This window comes from Aegilops tauschii, chromosome 5, assembly GCF_002575655.3.
Source record: "Aegilops tauschii subsp. strangulata cultivar AL8/78 chromosome 5, Aet v6.0, whole genome shotgun sequence".
Lineage (NCBI taxonomy): Eukaryota > Viridiplantae > Streptophyta > Magnoliopsida > Poales > Poaceae > Aegilops > Aegilops tauschii.
The window spans coordinates 9168016-9172986 of NC_053039.3; the positions used below are offsets into that span (position 1 = coordinate 9168016).

General features: G+C 43.6%; 1 long non-coding RNA gene across 1 annotated transcript; it reads left to right on the forward strand.

Moving 5' to 3' along the window:
* LOC120963785 (uncharacterized) lies at positions 1-4685 on the forward strand. Its single transcript, XR_005755500.3, has 3 exons — positions 1-334; positions 798-1375; positions 1457-4685. It is a non-coding gene; the product is annotated as an uncharacterized lncRNA (long non-coding RNA).
* Positions 4686-4971: the final 286 nt, after the last annotated feature.

Genomic DNA, 4971 nt, shown 5'->3' on the forward strand with positions numbered 1-4971 from the left:
TGTGTTCTTCTTTCTGTTCTTCTTTCTTCTCTCGTCCAACTAAAAAGTAACCCATTTATACTCCAAAGTGAGCCATTTTCTTCCTGATTTGCCACCGTAGATACGTTGTAGATAGTTGGGGGAGGCAAGGGAGACCTCGATCTACTGATGGGGTAGCTCGTGGTGGTCGTGGTGACCATTTTTGTGGAGGTGGTGGAGACGGTGGTGAGCAATTTTGTGGAGGTGGTGGAGGTGGAGATGAACTGATGAAGCTGCGGCAGTGTGGTGGACGTGAAGCTCCGGCTCCGGTGATTGAAGGCCGCTGTTCGTCGGCGTTGCTTCGCACGCTTCAAGGGTATAATTTTACAGACATTTTCTCCGGTAGATGTTGTGCGAATATTGTAGATGTTATTTGCTCCACTAATATTTTGTATTAGGTGTGCGAATATTGGTATTTGCTCCGGTAGTAACCGATATATTTTTGGATGTCTAATATTTAGTTGTGTGAATATATTCAGTTGCTCCAATAATATGGCGTATTATATGTGGATGTGGATGTCAGTTTTCCCGCAAACAAAGGATGTCCGTTTATTTTAGTTGGTGTGGTACTATATGTACTATATATAGATGTCAAACATGTTGTTGTATCAATTTTTGAAGTTGTTCCGGTAATATCCTAAAACTATTTAGTACTTAAATATTTTTAGGTGTGTGAATAATTTTAGTTGATCCATTAATATTACGTAATAATTTTAGGTGTGTCAATTAGGACTGTGAATCACAACTTTGATATGGACGAATTCAATCTCTATCTGCAGCGATACATGACCGGAACACGGTTATGCATCATTCATCACAATCACCTAGATGAGATACCTGCCCCTAATACGGCGGATATGTACCCGAGCTATGATACTTCGGGCTCTAGGCAGCAAGCGGTAAGATATATTCTATTCATATAATGCAAGTAGTCCATACATACTTTGCCGTGCGCACGTAATAATTTCAGGCTGAGTTGACTCGCGGACTTGGCGAGGAGGTGTCCACCTTTCAGCGTTCACTGTCGTCTGCACCTCTAATGCTTCCCCGGGCTCAGGTCCAGACCTGGATGTCGCGCATTGAGGAGAAAGTACGATCTGTGTATCGGGCTATTACGTGCACACGCACTTCGGACGTACTTCACCAGCATCCCCCCGCCACTCCACGCACCAGCAGCCGCCGCGTCACTCGACTGGTCAGCTCGAACCCACGCATCACCGACATGATCCGCGTCCATGTCTAGCAGAGCAGTGGATGGCCAGGCCACCACCTCCTGACCAGGCCGGTAGTTCGGCGTGGCAGCACAAGCCGGATCCCACGTCTGCCTACGTGTTTCGGCCACGACCTCCGCCTGCAGGTATGTTTCTTCATATTTATTCTTGTGAATATCAATTGGGCCTATGTATTTCATCATTACTTATGTTCGTCCATCCAACAGGGTCCTACGGATATCAGCCGTATGGACATGACGCGTCTATGTCCGGATCCGGGTGGGATAGTGACCATGAAGGTAGGCATAATAGACAGGATTTCTTGTCGCAGCACAACGAGTGGATGGACATATATACGACTCCTGCACCACCTCCCACACAGGAAACACAACATGACCAGGCATGGTCTGAGCTTCCTCCCCGTAACGTTCGGGCACCCCACAGGTATTTGTGGCCGACGCTGCCTACACCACCTCCACGACGTGCCGGACGACGTGGTTGATGCTTGTCTACCACTATATCTATCTATGTACGTGAGGGGCGTACGTATGCTACCTATGTATGCGGTTGGAACTAATCATCTTCCTGGTGGACGACCGGAACTAATCATCTTTCTGCTGGACGATTAGTAGTAATAATCTTTCTTCTGGACGACTGCAATTAATAATCTTCCTGCAAGACGACTGCAACTTATCATCTTCCTGCAAGACGACTGGTGGCCAACCCTATAGACGATTGCCCAGTCGGCTTGCTGAAAGATGATTAGGTCCAATCGTCTTCCTGAAAGATGATGCCGTATTATTTGTGAAAGATGATGCGTATTATTTCTGAAAATTAATAAAAAATGTATTATTTAAAAAAAATTAGCTTGTTTTAGGGTCTGCTGTTGTGCGATGAACGGAGTAGGTACGATTTGCATGCGCGTCCACACCACCCCAAAATTTGTTTGTTTCTTGCCGCCCCTTTGATAAAACGGTCTGTTGCCGCATGAACGATCGAGCTCATGCATGTACTGTGTAGTCATGGCAGCGCAAAGTGCCCTCTCCACATCCAACACTAGGTGGACGCCCTAAATTTCTGCCGTCTCCCAAGAAGAAGGTAACATCACCGACCTTTATTTGGATTCTTTTTATTTCACTTATCCGGTTGTTTTTCTAGTCGCACACCGTGCGTACCGGTCGGATAATGTGATATCATTGTTTGGCCACTGGCGGGCGTTAGTTATTCAAAAGTGCATTGCGCCAGCACGCACGTACGTACAACGCTGCAGGCGGTTGCCTCTTGACCTGTCACCCCCTTCTAGCTACTACTAGATCCGACTCCGTCCGTCTATTTTTTTTTCCTTTTTGAGGTGACTCCATCCGTCGCTTAGGCAACACTAGTTAGGGACAGAGATATGTGACAAAACGGCTTTAGCTGCTGCCTACGCAACTTGTCAAAACATCCATGAGTCCAAGACCATGACCATGGCTATGTGCCTACGTATGACCCAAGCAGAAAAAGACATGACGGCACTGAACTATATAGTTATATTTTTTTTCTCTTCTTCTTCTCGAATCATGCGTTGAATGAATGGAGAACACGGAAGCCGCGCGTGCCAACCGCCCATAGACCAAGTCACTCTAGCTAGATTATTGATCGGCATGCAAATGCGTGCTGAATTTTGTGGCGATATGACATCGAATAACTCTGGGGGAAATCAGTTTCAAAATATGAATTTTCCAAACTTTATCAAAGCTCTGATTTTGTTTTATTTTTTGAATTTACTGTTCATCACGGGAAGAGATGACCGAAGCTCAGCAACGCCGCCTTCATGCCTGAAAGGCCAAGTAATCAATTTTTGAATCCTTTTTGAAGCTCTGATATTGTTTTATTTTTTAATACGATGTTCATCAAGGGAACAGATGAGCCGAGCTCAGGAATGCCGCCTTCACGGCTAAAAGGTCAAGTGATCAATCTCCTATTACTCACATCTTATATCTCGATATCTTTTCTAATTATTTGTACTAGGATGGTTTGCGGCCAAATATAACAACATTTCTCCTTTTTCAGTAAATATCACCTATGGTAGGAAGAAGAACCCGGAACTGGGAAATTAAGGAATAAAAAGGAACTTGTGGTTGGTGCCTAAAAGAAGATTACTTATTTGATGCTCAACCAGCATATTTATATTGCTCTATTAAGTTGTCTTTTGAGAAAGGAATATTAGGTTTGCTGACACAAGCATAGACAACAGATGAGGGCACTATCTAAGCATACATAGAATTTTCGTTATCATTGGACGCACACAAAGCATCTTATAAAGTTAGTGCTCTTGAGCTTGTAACTAGAAGGCCCTGGATTAGCGAGGCAGTCCTAGGATCATCGTGTCAGGTACTGTGAGATGGCATCCTAGAATAGTATCAGTATTTTAGGACCATATTAGTATTGAAATATATAGTCTGCTAAAATCAACCATACCCCGGGAATTAGTAGAAGGTTTAGAATCCAATTCTATCATTTGTCCTGCTAATCATTTTGTGAAAGATCCATACAGAGAGTGCGGAAGAAAACAAAGGATGGCTCTGTTCCGGAGCTCCACGATGAGAAAGCGGAGAAAGCCGAGGGAGATGGCCATTGCTGGCTGCCGCTGCATGTGTCGTGGCGTGAGGCCGATGCGAGGAGGCGAGGATCCCGGCGGCTGCACGCAGCGTCGGGACCGTGTGCTTCGTCGATGAGGTTTCTCCCCGCGCTCGCGTGTGGTGTGTCTGTCGCCTGTCACGATGCATCTGATTAATTCTGTGTCTATGCGTGCTCACCGCCGCCTATGCTGGCTGCCGAACTCCGTCCACATGATGCTCCCATCTACTCCCTCCGTTCTCAAATATTTGTCTGTCTAGATATTTTAAATGGACTACAACATACGGATGTATGTAAACATATTTTAAAGTGTAGATTCATTCATTTTACTTTGTATGTAGTCATTTGTTGAAATCTCTAGAAAAACAAATATTTAGAAACGGAGGGAGTATATGGAATTTGGATATATGTCGCTCTCTCAGAGGAAAAAATTAAAATGATGGTATCACACTCACATCTATGTTGGTCGGCCAGTCGTAAAGCCGCCCGTCAGATCACATATGTAAATCTAAGATCAACTCTAGTAGAACCATTCAAATTTATATCGCCAAAAGAACATGGACACTGAAACGGTCGATGGCAAAGTTAGAATCGCAATTCATTCATTCAGAGCAAGCACAAATTTCGTTCGTAATAAGGGCTAAATACATTAACATTCCGCCCCTTTTTAAGTGCTCCTTGCCACCTAAAGTATGAAGAACAAGTGGCAAAATTAAGGAATGATAATAGAAAGGAACTTCTGGTTGGTACCTGAAGGAAGATGAATTATGTGCTAGCTGCTCTACCAACATATACTACTTTAATATGTGACTTTATTGTCAAGTTGTCTTCTGGAAACTGAACTAGCTGGATGCCCCTGAAAAAAAAAAGTTTATGATGGGACGCACACAAAGAATCTAATAAAGCATACATGCATGCATATTTTTTGTGTTATTCAGGTTGTAGCTGGGATACCCTAGATTAGTTCGTCTTAATTAGAATATTGTGGTAGCCTTGTAGGACACAAACATATATATTTTTCATGCACGAAGCCAGAACCAAGGTTTCCATCAAAATAAACTTTTGTAATGAATGATTGTAAGAATCTTGGTTTTTCTGATTAATATATGGGTGAGTTTCAAAT